The 16,791-nt window shown below is 40.4% G+C and overlaps 1 long non-coding RNA gene across 1 annotated transcript; it reads right to left on the reverse strand.

Moving 5' to 3' along the window:
• Positions 1 to 3,882: 3,882 nt before the first annotated feature.
• LOC120247335 lies at positions 3,883 to 16,655 on the reverse strand. Its single transcript, XR_005532273.1, has 3 exons — positions 16,556 to 16,655; positions 11,918 to 12,021; positions 3,883 to 3,898 (listed from the first exon to the last, which is right to left on the reverse strand). It is a non-coding gene; the product is annotated as an uncharacterized LOC120247335 (long non-coding RNA).
• Between the last annotated feature and the right edge of the window lie 136 nt (positions 16,656 to 16,791).

Raw genomic sequence — 16,791 nt, forward strand, 5'->3', positions numbered from 1 at the left:
ATCTCTCACCATTGTGGGTCAGTTTTGGTAAGCAGAACCAGGCTACACATATACCTGGTCCCTTATTTAATAGGAACATATTGTGCATATTTATGGTGATCCTAGGCCACTGCTACTCATTCTGTAAATATAGCAGTCACTCTTCTGTTCTAGAATATAAAACTCCAGTGAGAGAGAACAAGTCATTCAAACGATCTTCCCCAGAGAGCAGGGAAATGCAATTTTACGCCCAGAGCAGAGAGGATTCAAAAGTTTACCAAAGTCCTAGGAACTTAAATTGTAGGCAGGAATAATATTGCTGTTCATCACTGTCTACTTATTTTCTATTTAAAGAGTTTTATCTTTCTAGTAGAGGGGGTTGGTTTAATAGAGTGTCAGGGGAAATGTCGAGTGAATGTATTGATTGAATGTATGATGATAAATGGGGGCAACTTATCTCCTAATCTTCCTCCAGGTTTGCCCAGCTAAGGGTGAATAAAATCATTTTTAATATAGCCAAGAAGGTCTTTTTTATCGCCTTGGGGTTGTGGTATCATACATGTGCCTGAATGACTTCTTTTCCAGAAAGAGTAAGAATTTGTAGATTGGCACCAGGTGGAAGATATTTTCATACATGTTTCTTTATGCCAGAATATCAAGGTCCACCATTAAGCTAGGAACAATTAAGTTAGGCTAGGATAATAGTTAAGGAAGGAAACAATGAAATACTCACACTGTTCACATATCAAATACGTCCACATTTTACAGAGAAGATGGTCATAATACCTCAAGGGGAAAGCAAGGATCTTCATCACCAAAGGCAAGGAAAGGTTTCTGCGGCACTCCATACACTGAATGCAAAATAGAAGCGACCTGAAGGGCCAGGAGGCATGAGACTTCAACAAAGCAAATAAATTTTATGTCAGATGGCATCCTCCCAGATGAAAGATTTCTGGAAAAAGTGGGACAGAAGACTGCATTCTTAAGTGTTGTGCACCACTCCCTTTGGCTTGCTTGAGGCAAATGCAATCCTGCAAAGGTTTTTACTCTGATGCTCTAACAAGAAGTATACTTCTGTCACACCCAGAGTGACTGATAATGCTCAGGCCAATCCATTACTCCATTCAAATAATAGGGTTTACTTGCTTTTAAGGTCACTTGCACTATAATGTTGTCATTGTCCTTCTTCTGCTCTGCAGTCTTATTTTCACAGAGGATTGGGAGAAAAAGAGACGGACACTGGGCAGCACTCATTCATGGGCATAAAGCCACTGTCACTCTTGCCCTGCGGTTTTAAATGTTCTTGCCCGTGACAGACATCCATGCAACAGAGGTGTCAGTGGGAAGGGAGGCTTGGGCTTTTCCATGGGGATCCAACGGCACCAACAACAGAAATTCACTCCTGGGGATTTTTGTCTTTGAGTTAAAAACCAGGGTGGAAATACTTCAAGAACATTATGTATCTCAAGAAAGCTGGTGGTGTTGAAATAAAAACATCATAGATTATATCAAGCAGAGTGGCAGGAGAAAGTTTTTAAACTCAGAATTTCACTAAATTTCTAATTTCAAATCCCATTAGTCAGCCACACTTCAAAAATGGCCATAAAAAAGTTCATTCAAATTTGAAAACAAAGAATCATTTCTTTCGAGAGGATGTAGTTTAATCTGTATTCTGTCCCGTCACTTTTATAGAAGGAAACACATGGCCTCAAACTTTGCTTTCTGGCTATGATAATTTCCTATTATAGGTTTGTCTTTAGTTAGTTTCCAAAAATCTCATATGCTTAAGGTTTTGGAGCCATGTAAATTTCTGTTCTGTAGCTTCATTTTCACAGATTGGTAGAAAAAGAGAGATGAATTGGGTAGCATGAAAAAAAGAAAGGCTTTTTACTAATCTGAAATAGTTTGGGAAATTCTAAATGGACTATTGCAGTTGCTGTTGTTTTTGTTGAGATAACAAAATGAGGAAGCTTAAAAGATTTTTAATTTGTTTTTTTTCAAATAATTTTGTTGTTGTTGTTGTTGTTGTTAAGTAAGTGCTATCACCAATGTGGGGCTCAAACACATGACCCGGAGATCAACAGTTTCACGCTCCACTGACTGAGCCAGCCTGGGTGCCCTGGGAATCGTCAGACAGTTAATACAGCACAGGACTCCTGGGTTCTAACACTATGTAGCTGTGTGACATTAGGCAAGGCACCATACCTCTCTTGACCTCTATTTACTTATTTTTGAAATGGATCTCTTTGACGACAGCATCTCTAGCGATATATAAAATGACACATTAAATTACATATAATTATACATAATTGAATAGGAGAGAGAGAGAGATGTATGATGTCTGTAAATATACATGTCTCCTGAAGCAAGTGTTCCTAGCAATCAATGTCGTCTCTGCAGCAATGTCCTGCTGGCCTGCTGGGTTGATCCTGCCTCCTTTTATTTTCTTAATTTTTAAAAAAATTTACTTATTTCTTTTGAGAGAGAGAACAAGGGCGGGGAAGAGGGAGAGGGAAAGAGAGAATCCCAAGCAAGCTCCACGCTGTCAGCCTATAGCCCATTGGGGAGCTTGAACTCACTAACGGTGAGATCATGACCTGAGCCAAAATCAAGAGTGGGATGCTTAACCGAGTCACCCACGCACCCCATGACCCTGCCTCCTTTTAAGAACAGGAATGCTTATGCTCACCCATTTGGAGTCTATCTCATTTTCTTGTAGGCCTGAAGAAAAGCACTGTGGTCTAATATATTAATTTTTGGACTTCTTTAACTGAGATATGCATGGTTTTGGCCGTGTTTTCACCAGTTTTTTATTTCATAACATTTCAAACCTCCAGGAAGGGTGCAGGAATATACAATGAAGAGCCATTTGCCCTGCACTTCTATTTACCAGTTATTAACATTTTGCCAAATTTGCTTCCTTTCCACTTCTCTTTCTCTTTCTCTATTCCCTTACTGCAGATAGAGGCACTGCCCAACCATTTGAGATTTTGAGAATTGCAAACATCCTGACACTTCACCTCTAAATACTTTTACATCTCCAAGACAAAGGTCATTCTCCCACATAGCCACAAGACAATTCCTTGAGAAATTTAACATTGATTCAATACTATTATCTAAAATATTCTTTGTATCCAAATTTCCTCAATTGTCCAAATAATGCCCTATGTAGGTAGATTTATTTATTTTTGAATTCTAGGATACAATCAATGATTATCTGTTGCATTCACTTCTCCTATCTCTTTACCCTCCCTTTTTCTGCAATTTCCCAACCTTTTTTGGTTTGTTTTCATTTTTGAAGTGTTCAGGCCAGTTCTTTGCAGAATGCTCTGCATCTTAGATTTGTCTCACTGTGTCAGGGCTAAACATTTTTGGAAGGCCTATGATGTACATATTGTTGTGTCCTCAGTGTCTTACATCATCAGAGGTATGTGATGTCAAAACTGGCGATGCGGTGTTTGATCATTTGCTTAAGGCAGCAGTTACCAAATGTCAGCGATGTAAAAAGCCCCTTTCCCCAAAAAGTCTTGTGAGAGTGACACTGAGACTTTATGAATATCCTCTTTCCCAAAGGTTTTGGCATCCATCACCAATGGTGGCTTTAAAATTACTGTGTTTTGACTGTCCTCTACCAAGGGGAATTGGGATAACCAATAGAACTCTGGGAGAATGGACGAAAGAATTGGTCAGTGTGGACTTGACCACAGATAAATCCTGGTACATGTGCTTGAGTTTGTGTGTGGTGAAGGTAGAGGGTACAAAAACTGTGATGTGCTGTTAGAATTGTAAGCATGATTGGGGTGCCTGGGTGGCTCAGTTGGTTAAGCGTCCACCTTTGGCTCAGGTCATAGTCTTGCAGTTGGTGAGTTCCAGCCCCGCATTGGGCTCTGGGCTGTCAGTGCAGAGCCTGCTTCGGATTCTCTGTCCTCCTCTCTCTGCCCCTCCCCCAAGTGGCTCTCTATCTTTCTCAAAATAAATAAACTTCAAAAAACTATTAAAAAAATTTTTAAGCAGTATTAAGTGAAGCCTACCTAAGGTTGGAGTACAAGAAACAGGGAATACAAGGAAAGTAAACTTTTATTAGGTGTTGAGTGGAACAAACACACTGTACTGTTTCTGCTTTGCAATTTGTCTGTAGTACGAAACGAGACCTAAAGCTTGAGAAGAATGGCACATACAGTACAACAATACATAAAATCTTTCTTTTTTTTTTTTTTTTAATGTTTGTTTATTTTGAGAGAGACAGTGGCGAGAGAGAAGGGGAGAGAGAATCCCAGGTAGGCTACACACTGTCAGCCCAGAGCCCAATGTGGGGCTCCAATGCATGAACTATGAGATCATAAGCTGAGCAGAAATCAAGAGTTGGATGCTTAACTGACTGAAGCCACCCAGGTGCCCCTCTTTCTTATTTTTTATGGTGAGTTACATCTGCCTTCTTTTTTATCCACCTGATTTTGGTCCCATTATATATTTGGTTGTAATATCAGTATCTTTCTGTTACATGAAATTAAGTTATTATTAACAGGAAATGCAATTAGGGGTGCTTGGGTGGCTTAGTCAGTTAACTGTCTGCCTTCGGCTCAGGTCATGATCTCAACAGTTGGTGGGTTCAAGTCCCACATCAGGCTCTCCGCTGTCAGCACAGAGCTCCCTTGGGATCTTCTGTCTCCCTCTCTCTCTGCTCCTCTCCCACTTGTGCATGCCCTCTTTCTCTAAAAAAAGAAATAAAAAATTAAAAAATAGGAAATGCAATTAGAAGTTAATAATGTAGACGCAAAAGCCGGCAATAGATTTTCCAGGTCAGGAAGTGCTTGATTCCATGTGCATAAACCAAACTAAGAAAGAATCTGAGAATGCTTCTGTTTTTATCTTGAATAAATGTACCACAATGTGTCTACATTTGTTTTCATCATGTTTCTCTGATTCATGGCAGTTATTTTCAACAAAAGCAGAATTCTATACTAATGTGTAAGACTAGTTATTAATGGCAGAGAGAACAAAACAAATATTGCAATAAGGAGAAAACATTCTGCATTGAGGAGCAAAAATAAATAATAATGGCAATAACCATGATGACGATCAAGAATGTTAATGAGCTTTGATAAAAGATCCTGGAAAGCAAAGGTATTCTAATAATAGTACAATACTGGAACAGAGAGCAGGGAAGGTGGGTTGTACAAGAAATTACATTGGAAGTGGGAAGACCCATCTGGTATAGGAAATGAAGAAGTAAGACCATGAAACAATACATTGCATGTATTCAAGCAATAGAAATAACGAAGTCTGAGCAAAGTTTTTTTTTTGCTCTGCAGAATTATACTAACATATGTCTTCTTTTGTTATCTTTGTGTCTCTCTTATTTATCAGATGATTTGAACTCAAAGCAGGCAGAACAATGTTTTACTATGATGTCAGTGTTTTAGGAAAAAGAGCCAGATATTTGAAAAGTAAGCTTTTTGCAAATACAAAGATGCCATTGTTGCTGCTGTTGGGCTTCTAGAATAACTGTATGATTGTTAATTATGAAAATAGATAATAATAGTGGATACGATTTGTCTTTGAATAGGAGTGCTATGCCACTAAAACATGCACAATAAAGATTATAAGAACAATCAAAAAAGTTCAGGATATTATAAAGACTTACTTTTAAGCTGCAATATAGCCAATATATACTGTTAAGAACCCAGAATTATCTCATGAATGAATATTAAAATAGTCATGTTTTATTGGCTTTACTTAAAACTATCTACAAGTTGAAGAACGTTTTCAAGCTCTTTTTTAAAAAATGCTTTTGCAATTTGCTGGAGCAATGATTTCCTTTCTTTTTTTCTTTGAGCTACAGTGGCTAATCTGATTTTTGGTGTTTCAGTAATTATGCCAATTAATGTGTGCTGAGAGTAATTTCATTTGTTGAAATGGATACCAGGTGAATATGTAACTAGTAAAAGGTGTCTCTTTCAGATTTTGTGAGCAATTTTGTATTAGCCACAATATGGAAGAGTAGAACTTCAAATATAACTAATTTCTAGTTAGTGATCAAACTGATACTCATTTTATATCCTGACAGTTGAAATAAAATTCTGATTTCTTCCCACCTTCTCCTAGCAACCAAAGACACACATTGTAGGGTGATCAACTGTCTCAGTTTGCAGAAAATAGTCCGAATGTCTTCTATCTCGGGAAACCCTTTGGTTCCACGCAAGCGACATCAGTCACTTCCAATATACATCTTATTTGAAAAGAAATATGATACTCACAAAGCTCTATTTAAAATTAAATAAATTTAACATCTAGAAAAGTAATTTAAGAATAAAGTTCCATCCATATTACTACTAAAATAAAGCAACAGTATATGCTGTGTTCCTTCTAAACTTTATATAAACTATATAATTTAACAGTTCTAAGAACAATTGTTGCCACAAGATGTGTGCAATTCTATGTTATTAGTTAACAAAATCAATATCCTTATAATATGGATTTTAATAAAACCATAAAATTCCATGTTATAAATTACTTGTCTTTCATTGTAGGACATTTGTTGTTTTTTCTTTTCCCCCTATTGTAAGTGATAATGCTGTGTATATAATATTCATTTTTTAAAGAAGTAAAACACAGGGTACAATTATTGACAACATATAATGTTTAAATTATCAATATTTTCTTCTGATAACTAGTTTTTTATCAATTACTCTGCTACTTAAGCAACTATTTCATGAAAAATCCTGGTAATATGAGCCCATCCTAGAAACTGGGTGACATTATTTACTTGAATAGTTGAAACAACAGTAGGTTTATTTGTTTGTTCTAAATATCAAGACATTTTTATCATACATGAAGATGTATCCTTCTTTTAGGATCTTTCAAAAGAAAAAAGGCACTTGAAAACAATTGAGATCACTGATCATCATATTTCATAGAGAAACTCTCCTGTGTTCCAAAATTGAGAGAGGCATTGAGGAGTTCAGAAATACTACCAACTCATTTTTAAGGACAGATGCTTGATGGCAGTCCACTTTAATACTAAGTATGACCGAATCAATTGTCCCTTGAGGCTTCATTTTAGGATTTTTGAAGTAGATATATGAAAATCCAAAAATTTAAGTCTTCATCTGTACTGGGAGACACAACAGCTTGAGACTACAAAATGTCAACTCAAATACAGAAAGGATAAATCCTCAAACCAGTCAAATTTATTACTTGCTATTGCCTGCCCAGTCCCTAGCCTATAGAGCTTTCCAAGTGATAAGAAAAAGTCATAGGATGTGTATATAATAACAAAACAATGAAAGAGTAAGTTCTATAACAGTGTTATAAGAAAAGGAGATGCTGTCACCGGTGTCATTTACAACAACAAAAAACTAGAAACCACTTATAACATCATTCTAGACATGGTTCTCAGGCAAGAGAAACAAAAGCAAAAATAAACTATGGGGACCCCATCAAAATTAAAAGCTTCTGTATAGCAAAGGAAACAACGAACAAAATGAAAAGACAACCTAATGAAGGGAGAAGATATTTGCAAATGACATATCCGATTAAAGGGTTAGTAGCCAAAATATATAAAGAACTTCTATGACTCAGCTCCCAAAAAACAAATAATTCAATTTAAAAAGTGAGAAGACAGAAACAGACATTTCTTCAAAGACATACATAAGGCCAACAGAATCATGAAAAGATGTTCAACATTACTCATCATCAGGGAAATGCAAATCAAAACAATAATGAGATATTACCTCACACCTGTCAGAAAGGCTAAAATCAAAAAGTCAAGAAACAATGGGTATTGGTGAGGATGTGGAGAAAAATGAACCCTTGGGTACGGTTGATGGGAACGCAAACTGATGTAGCTACTGTGGAAGACAAAATGGAAGACAAAAAATTAAAAATAGAACAGCCCTATGATCCAATCATTACACTACTGAGTATTTACTCAAAGAATTCAAAAACACCACTTCAAAGAGATATAAGCACCCTATGTTTACTGGAGCATTATTTACAAGAACCAAATTAGGGAAGCAGCCCAGGTGTCCACTGATAGGTGAATGGAAAAAGAAGATGTATGGGGCGCCTGGGTGGCTCAGTGGGTTAAGCGTCTGACTTCGGCCCAGGTCATGATCTCACGGTTTGTGGGTTCGAGCCCTGTGTCAGGTTCTGTGCTGGCAGCTCAGAGCCTGAATCCTATTTCAGATTCTGTGTCTCCCTTTCTCCCTGTCCCTCCCCTGCTCATGCTCTGTCTCTCTCTGTCTCAAAAATAAAGTATAAAAAACAAAATAAAATTCTTTTTTTTCTTCTGTGAATCTCTTTTTTTTTTTTTTAACAAATAGTTTATTGTCAAGCTGGCTTCCACATAACACCCAGTGCTCATCCCCACAAGTGCCCTCCTCCATGCCCATCTCTCCCCTCCTGCTCCACACCCATGAGTCCTCAGTTTGTTCTCAGCATTCAAGAGTCTCTGATGGTTTGCCTCTCTCCTTTTCCCCCACCATTTTCCCCCTTCTCCTCCCCCATGGTCCTCAGTTAAGTTCCTCCTAATCCTCCTATACGTGCAAACATATGATATTTGTCTTTTTCTGTGTGACTTATTTCGCTCAGCATAACACCCTCAAGGTCCATCCATGTTGCTACACATGGCCAGATTTCATTCTTTCTCATTGCCATGTAGTATTTCACGGTATAGATAAACCACATCTTCTTGATCCATTCATCTGTTGATGGACACTTAGGCTCTTTCCATGTTGGCTGTTGTTGAGAATGCTGCTATGAACATTGGGGTAAATGTGCTCCTATGCATCAGCATTTCTATATCCCTTGGGTAAATTCCTAGCAGTGCTATTGCTGGGTCATAGGGGAGTTCTATTGTTAATTTTTTGAGGAACCTCCACACTGTTTTCCAGAGGGGCTGCACCCGTTTACATTCCCACTAACAGTGTAGGAGGGTGCCCGTTTCTCCACATCCTCACCAGCATCTAGAGTTCTCTGATTTGCTCATTTTAGCCACTCTGACCGGCGTGAGGTGGTATCTCAGTGTGGTTTTGATTTGTATTTCCCTGATGAGGAGGGATGCTGAGCATCGTTTCATGTGTCTGTTGGCCATCTGGATGTCCTCTTTGGAGAAGTGTCTGTTCATATCTTCTGCCCATTTCTTCACTGGGTTGTTTGTTTTTCGGGCGTGTAGTTTGGTGAGTTCCTTATAGATTCTGGATATTAACCCTTTATCTGATATGTCATTTGCAACTATCTTTTCCCATTCTGTCGGTTGCCTATTAGTTTTGTGGGTTGTTTTCTTTGGTGTGCAGAAGCTTTTGATCTTGATGAGGTCCCAATCGTTTATTTTTGCTCTTGATTCCCTTGCTTTTGGGGATGTGTCAAGTAAGAAGTTGCTGCAGTAGAGGTCAAGGAGGTTGTTTCCTGCTTTCTCCTCTAGGGTTTTGATGGTTTCCTGTCTCACGTTCAGATCCTTAAAATAAAATTCTTTAAAAAAAAAGATGTGGAATATTATTCAGCCATTAAAAGAATGGAATCTTGCCATTTTCAATGATGTGGATGGATCTAGAGTATATAATGCTAAGAAATAAGTCAGAGAAAAAGACAAATACCATATGATTTCCTCATATGTGTAATTTAAGAGACAAACCACCAAAGGAGAAAAAAAAAGAGACAAACCAAAAAACAGACTCTTAAATAGAGAGAACAAACAGATTGTTACCAGAGCACAAGAGGGGGAAATAGGTTATGGAGATTAAGAGTACACTTATATTGATGACCATGGTTGATGTATGGAATTTTTTTTAATGTTAATTTTGAGAGAGAGACACAGAGAGAGAGAGAGAGAGAGAGAGAACACAAGTGGGGAAAGGGTAGAGAGACATACATACACACACACACACACAATCAAAAGCAGGCTCTAAGCTCTGAGCTGTCAGTGCAGAGCCCTGATGTGGGGCTTGAACTCAGGAACTGTGAGATCCTGACCTGAGCTGAAGTCAGATTCTTAGCCGACTGAGCTATCCAGTCACCCTGGAAATGTTTTATTTGTTAAGCTATTAAGAAAGTGCATGATAGGGGCGCCTGGGTGGCTTAGTCGGTTAAGCGTCCGACTTTCGCTTAGGTCATGATCTCGTGGTTCGTGGGTTCGAGCCCCACGTTGGGCTCTGTGCTGACGGCCAGCTCAGAGCCTGGAGCCAATTTCAGAGTCTGTATCTCCCTCTCTCTCTGACCCTCCCCTGATCATGCTGTCTCTCTCTCTCTCTCCTAGAAATAAATAAAAAATATTAAAAAAAAAAAAGAAAGTGCATGATTGTTCACTATATTAATTTGAAATCTATAATAATAATTAAGATATACTGAAATTAAAATACCAAGTAAATAGAGAAGAGGCTGTTAATTCTGAATGGAAGTAGCAGTTGGAGTAGGGTTTTTGTATGAGTGAGTTGTTCTTGATGGATAAATGGGTCTTGATGGGTAAGGAGATACTCAGAGAGTTCAGATGGCCTGAGGCACCAACATGGGCAATGGCATGCAAGTCTTCTAGGCAAGGGCTTAGCTTAGGATATGTAGAAACATACTGTAAGAAAGGAGGTTGATAACATAACGGGGACCAGATCACAAAAGGCCTTGAACACAGAGATGTAAAATAACTATTATGTTCCATTTAATTACTTGTATTTTTTAAAGGTTTATTTATTTAAGCAGTCTCTACACCCACCGTAGGGTTCGAACTCATTCCCTGTGATCAAGAGTCACACTCTCATCTGACTGAGTCAGCCAGGCACCCCGATAATTGTTACGTCTTATAAATAGAATGCTGCAATTAGGTTTGGGCTATAATTTATTATATTCTTCATGCAATTCCAAAGAACTGATAGTTTTTCCAACCAGGATGTTCTCTAATCTGAATCTAGTCATTTTAGATCTTTATTGTTCTTCAAGTAAAAATGAATAAAGGGTACCTGGCGGCTCAGTTGTGAGAGCATTTGACTCTTGATCTAAGGGTCGTGAGTTCAAGACCTACACTGGGTGTGGAGCCTATTTAAAAAAATGAAAACATGGGGCGCCTGGGTGGCTCAGTGGGTTAAGTGTCCGACTCTTGATCTTGGCTCAGGTCATGATCTTCAAGCCCTGCATTGGGCTCTGCTCTCATGGTACAAGCCTGCTTGAAATTCTGTCTGTCCTTCTCTCTGCCCCTCACTTGCTTGTGTCCTCTCTCTCTCAAAATAAATAAGTAAACTTAAAAATAATGAAAACAAAAAAAAAATCACAATTCATCACAAGTCATCTACCAAAATCAGTAGAGAAATTGTTCCTCAGGGTTACGATTTGTAATAAATACAGGGATCTTCCATTAATAGATTTAAAAAGTCATTTAGGGGCTCCTGGGTGGCTCAGTAGGTTAAGCGTCCGACTCTTGACTTTGGCTCAGGTTGTGATCTCATGTTTTGTGAGTTTAAGCCCCAAGTAGGGCTTGGGGCTGACAGTGCATAGCCTGCTTGGGATTCTTTCCCTCTCCCCCTCTCTCTGCCCCTCCCCTGCTTGTGCCTGCTCTTTCTCTCTCTCAAAATAAATAAATAAACATTGAAAAAAAAGTTTTAAGTCATTTAAAGGTTTTTCTTGTGATTATCCATCAATTTCCCCATCTGACCACGTCAAGTAGAGCCATTGCCCTGAGAAGGGACAGGAAGACTGCTTAATTTTGTGAAAATCTAATGCTGATTAACATTTGTCAGAACTGAGGCACCTGGGTGGTTTAGTTGGTTGACCGTCTGACCTCAGCTCAGGTCATGATCTGGCAGCTTGTGAGTTCAAGTCCCACATCGGGGCTCGTTGCTGTCAGCCTGTCAGTGCAGAACCCACTTTAGATCCTCTGTCTCCCTCCTTCTACCCCTCCCCCACTTGCACTCTCCCAAAAATAAATAAATGTTAAAAAAGTCATCACAACTACCTTTTCATAAGATCATCATTTGGATACCAGCTGATACCTCTCATTGGCTTCACATGAGACTGGATCAAGACTCTGTTGATCGATGTGTCATTCATCACAGGCACCTGTAGAGACGTGACCAATGTTTACTATACAATGTTATGGAAAGTAGCACAACATCCAGCAAGTTGAACCACACATTTCGTCCCCTCGCCTTTCTTGAACATTAAAACTGCAGTTTGAAAAACAACTTCCAATGCAAAAAAAAAATTAAAACAGCAGGTGATAATTAGGGCAAAGTTACAACAATGTTCTCGCTGATGGGCTACCTGTCAGTGAATGCAAGCTATCGCTTCTCCCCAGGAATACTTATTACTAAAAACAACTTATGAGGGTTAAAGAAGGGATATTAAACGTGTTACTCTCCTTGTTTGCTCACTTGGAAATGGCATAACGATAGATCCATTAACCAGCGCAGCTGTATCTTGTCTCAGGGCACAAAAACATGCAAACTAACTGAAAGTTATAAATGACCAAAACATAAACCATAAGCTGCCTTGAGTTAAAAATCAATCTTCCTAATAAATTAAATTCAAATATTATATGTACATACTAGTATGTAATATCAAGAAGGATGTTTTAATAATTGCTGTGTTGGCAGAGTGCAAAGTGCAAGACTTCAGAGGGATATAAAAATTTAGTAATTTAGAAAATCCAGGGCACCTGGGTAGCTCAGTCGGTTGAGCGTCGGACTTTGGCTCAGGTCATGATCTCACAGTTCATGGGTTCGAGCCCTGCATCAGGCTCGGTGCTGACAGCTCAGAGCCTGGAGCCTGCTTCAGACTCTGTGCGCCGCCCCCCCACCCCGCCCCGCCTCTCTGCCCCGTCTCTGTTCATGCTCTGTCTCTCTCAGAAATAAATAAAACATAAAAAAAGAAAAAAGAAAATCTGGTACCAAAAATAGCTATTGCTGCATGGAATGCTCAGAGTTTAGTTCAGTCATCGAGCTAAAGCAGTATTCTCTGACTAGTCAAGGTTGAATGTTCAAGATATAGTTTGAGTATTAATCATTGATTCAAATAAAAGATTGTACAACTGGAGAGGCTCTCCTGCATTAAGTATTGTATTCCGGAACACAGATGTAAGTATTTCCCTTTGTGTTTTCCAGAACCACTTGAGTGTCTTCCCTACTAAACAAGCAACCTCTTATGGAATTATTTCTTTGGCTTTACTCTTTATCAACTACAATTTTTGGCAAAGAATTCACCTAAGCTTTTGCTGATATGAATTATGAGCTCATTCAAACTGCCCATTTCAAGTTAAAGCTTTATCTTTCATTCTGCCCAGTAAGAAATCTGATGATATGCTAAGCTTTATTTTCGTTTACTATACACTATTCCATTGTGTGTTCACACTGTGTCATATTGTGTGAGTAAACCCATCGCTTATTTACCCATTTTACTGTTGATGAGCATTTGGGTAGTGCCATTAACACATGAAAAAATAAAGTATTCTCTAAATATTCCTATGTATACAAGCAATACCTGCCACACTTATAGTGTTTTATATTTTCTGAAGTATAGTGTACATACAGAGAAATGCATATATCGTAGTACAGCTTGATGAATTTTTTACAAACTGAACACACATGTGCAATGAGCACCAGGCCCAAGAAACAGAACATGATCAACTCCTCAGAAGCCCTATCTATGCCCGCCCCCAGTCATTAGTGCCCCTTCAAAGTCAGCCACTACCCTAACCTCTCTAGCATAACTGAGTCTTGCCTCTCGTTGCACAACACATACTCTTGTGTGTCTTGCTTCTTTCACTTAGCATTATATTTATGAGCTTCATGTATGTTACCGCATTTGAAAGTAGATTGTTCATTCTCAGTGACGTGCAGTATTCCATTATGTTAATACATCACCAATTATTTATTTTACTGCCAGTGAACATTTGGGTTGTTTCCAGTTTGGGGGTTATTATAATGCTCTGAACTGTTTAATAGATATGCTTTGGTATATACAGTAGTCATAGGTATATTCTAAGGAAAGGAATTAGTGGCCCACGGAGTGTTCATATGCTCAACTGGAGTAGATATTGCCAGTTTTCCAAAGTACACAGCATTTGATTTCTTGAGGAATCATTCTCAGGAAGGCATTTCAGCAGAACCATTTAGAGAACAAGTTGTGGACTCACCCAACACCAGATTCAGCTCACCATGCAAAAGCCCTGCTACCTATGCTTAACCTTCTTAAGCCTCAGCATGCTCAACTGTAAAACAGATGTAATAAAACCTTCCTCAAAATTCATGAGAATTAAGTGAGATATTGTAACTTAGAACAGCGCCTGGACTACAGTAAGCACTTAGCTTATTATATGGTGGTTATTAATCATTACAACATTAATCATGTTGCTCTTACAACATACATGATATGGAGAATTAGAAACAGATATGTGGACAACACGATCCACAAACAATTTTAATTCTCTGATGGAAGAAAATTGAAACTCTGACCCAAAAGGCATTACCAATTCCAGTGAGCATTGCACTTGGACCCTGAAAAAAATCATTTAAACATTATCCCAAAATGCATTTGCAAATTACTCTTGCTGGAGGCAAGGTTCTTGGATGCAGTGCATTACCATCCATTTTTTTTCCCCCTACCAGACATTACTCTTTAAAGACAGGACTGCCAAGGGCTACTCTGGAAAGTCACTAATATTATACTTTTTATTATATTTGCCAATTTCACACCTTCCTCAACACAACCCCCAAAGTTGTGAAAAGTGACTGTAATTGCAAGTTAGTTCTTAGTTTTTCAATGAAAATAATCAGTATCTAAAACGTCTTCCATATTCCTAAAAACCCTGAAAAATGAACCTAGATCCTTCCTTTAAATGACAAGGAACTTCCCCTTTTTTCGTAGGTGTGAACTTGATAAACTGGATTTGAGTAGCTGCTGGGACAGCATCCTAGAGGCTAACACAAAAGTTACACTCTGTACAGAGGCACTGTTTTAGCTAAATGCTCCAGGGGCAGCAAACTCAGCTATGCTAGGTAGGCAATTTTGGAAGGTGGCACCATGTTCCTAATAAATTGAATCAGATCCTATGTATCAGTCACTTCTCCCAAGAAATTAAAGCACACCATCTACTTGAAAAAGATTATTTTTTTGAGAAGGTCTTTTAGCTAGACCGTGAAGGAAACTTTTTGAACATCTAATTGAAACTCTTTGATTTACAGATGAGAAAACTAGTCACTTAAGAGTCTTGCCTAAGGTCAAAACGGTCTGTTCCTTGCGCAGGCAGAAAGCTCAAGTCTTATCCACAGTTACCTGGTTGCCCTTCTCTATTCTTGCAACTTGTTTCCCACCATCTGCCCACCTGTCCAGTGGCCCCCCTCCCCCCATTTCATAAAGACCCAGAAAAGGGGACGACGATGGAGTGTAACCTAAGGGAATGACCATTAAATTGTTACATGAGTGAGGCTTGCCTGCAACAACGTAAGGTCCAGGGAGGACCTTCTGTGTTTTGTGCACCAGTGTATTTCCAGCGTGTAAAACTGTGCCTGGTACATAGCAGGCCCTGATAATTGTAAAATGAAATGAATGAATGAATCAAGCAACCTTGGGTATGTCAGATTGTCATGCCCTTTTCTTTACCACCTCTTTCCAGAAGTACTAATAAAACTACTGGAAAGATTTAGTAAAGAGGAGGAAAGATGTACAAAGCATCTAGTACCGTGACCGATCCATTGTGAGCAATTTAACAGTGTCAGCTCATTTCCTTTTCTTCTTCCCCAAGTGTAAGCTACTGGAGGTTAAGGGGTGATGTGCCACAGTACTTATGTGCCAGACAACAAAGTGAAGTGGGCAGCCAACAGGCTGGTGAGAAAGAGCTGTTGGCGTCTTTCTGATCCGTACAGATCAATGACAGTGCCCCGAAAAACGCACAGCTATTTTACCTAGAGAGGCTGGTCTCTTTTGTTGATCGATTCTGGGCTGCAATCAACTCTCTAATACAACTTTTTATAAGCATCAGCTACATTGCAGCGGCAGGAGGGGCAGCGATAGGAAAAGCAGAGAAACCCCCTCCGCCTCCCAATAAAGGAAGTCGACCATGGTAGGGGCTGCATTTTCCAGGTCCAACGGGGACTCCGGCTGGGGCAGCCCCGTACCCTCCAACCCCGCCCCTCCCCAGCGGCGGCTGCCGAGGTTCAAGTTCGGCCCCGGGCGCACGGCCCTGAGCTTCCCGCTCCGAAGCCGCCTGCGCGTCCCAAGAGCCCCCACATGAAGGCGAGGGGGGGCTCAGAGGTCACACGGGCGCGGGGTCACTCGGTCACGCGTTGTGCTACCACGTGGGAGAAAAGTTTCCAACTTCGGCCGTAGGGCCTCTCGGTGTCCCCCAGCGGGGCGGAGGCCCACACTTTGGCACCCGCTCCCTTTTCGGTCGCCTGCAGTCGCGCCCCCCTCCCAGGAAGCCCCCCCACCCCACCCCTTGCGTCCCTTCTCAAAAATCCCTCCTTCCCTCGCTACGCAGGTCGCGCAGGAAAAATACTCAGGGAGCCTCCTAAGCAGGCTGCCAGGGAGCCTCCGGCGGGCCTGGGGTAGGGGGTCGAGGGACAAGTGTCCCAAAGAGGCTACGGGGGGCGCGGACCTGGGCACGCGGTGTAGACAGCGGACAGTGTCCCGCACGCGTTCCCGGTGCAGTCGGCAGGATCACCTCTCGGCTTGCACACCCTCGCGCGCCAACTCCGCCGGGCCGCAGCCGACCCCACGCGGCGGCCCACTCCACGCCCCCGCCTCGCTCCCCACTCCCGGCTCCCCTCCGCCCCCAGTGCGCAGGCCCGGCCGCCCCAGCGCGCATGCCCTGGGCTCGCGAGCGCGGCCAGC

This window comes from Hyaena hyaena, unplaced genomic scaffold, assembly GCF_003009895.1.
Source record: "Hyaena hyaena isolate Hyena2069 unplaced genomic scaffold, ASM300989v1 scaffold_513, whole genome shotgun sequence".
NCBI lineage: Eukaryota > Metazoa > Chordata > Mammalia > Carnivora > Hyaenidae > Hyaena > Hyaena hyaena.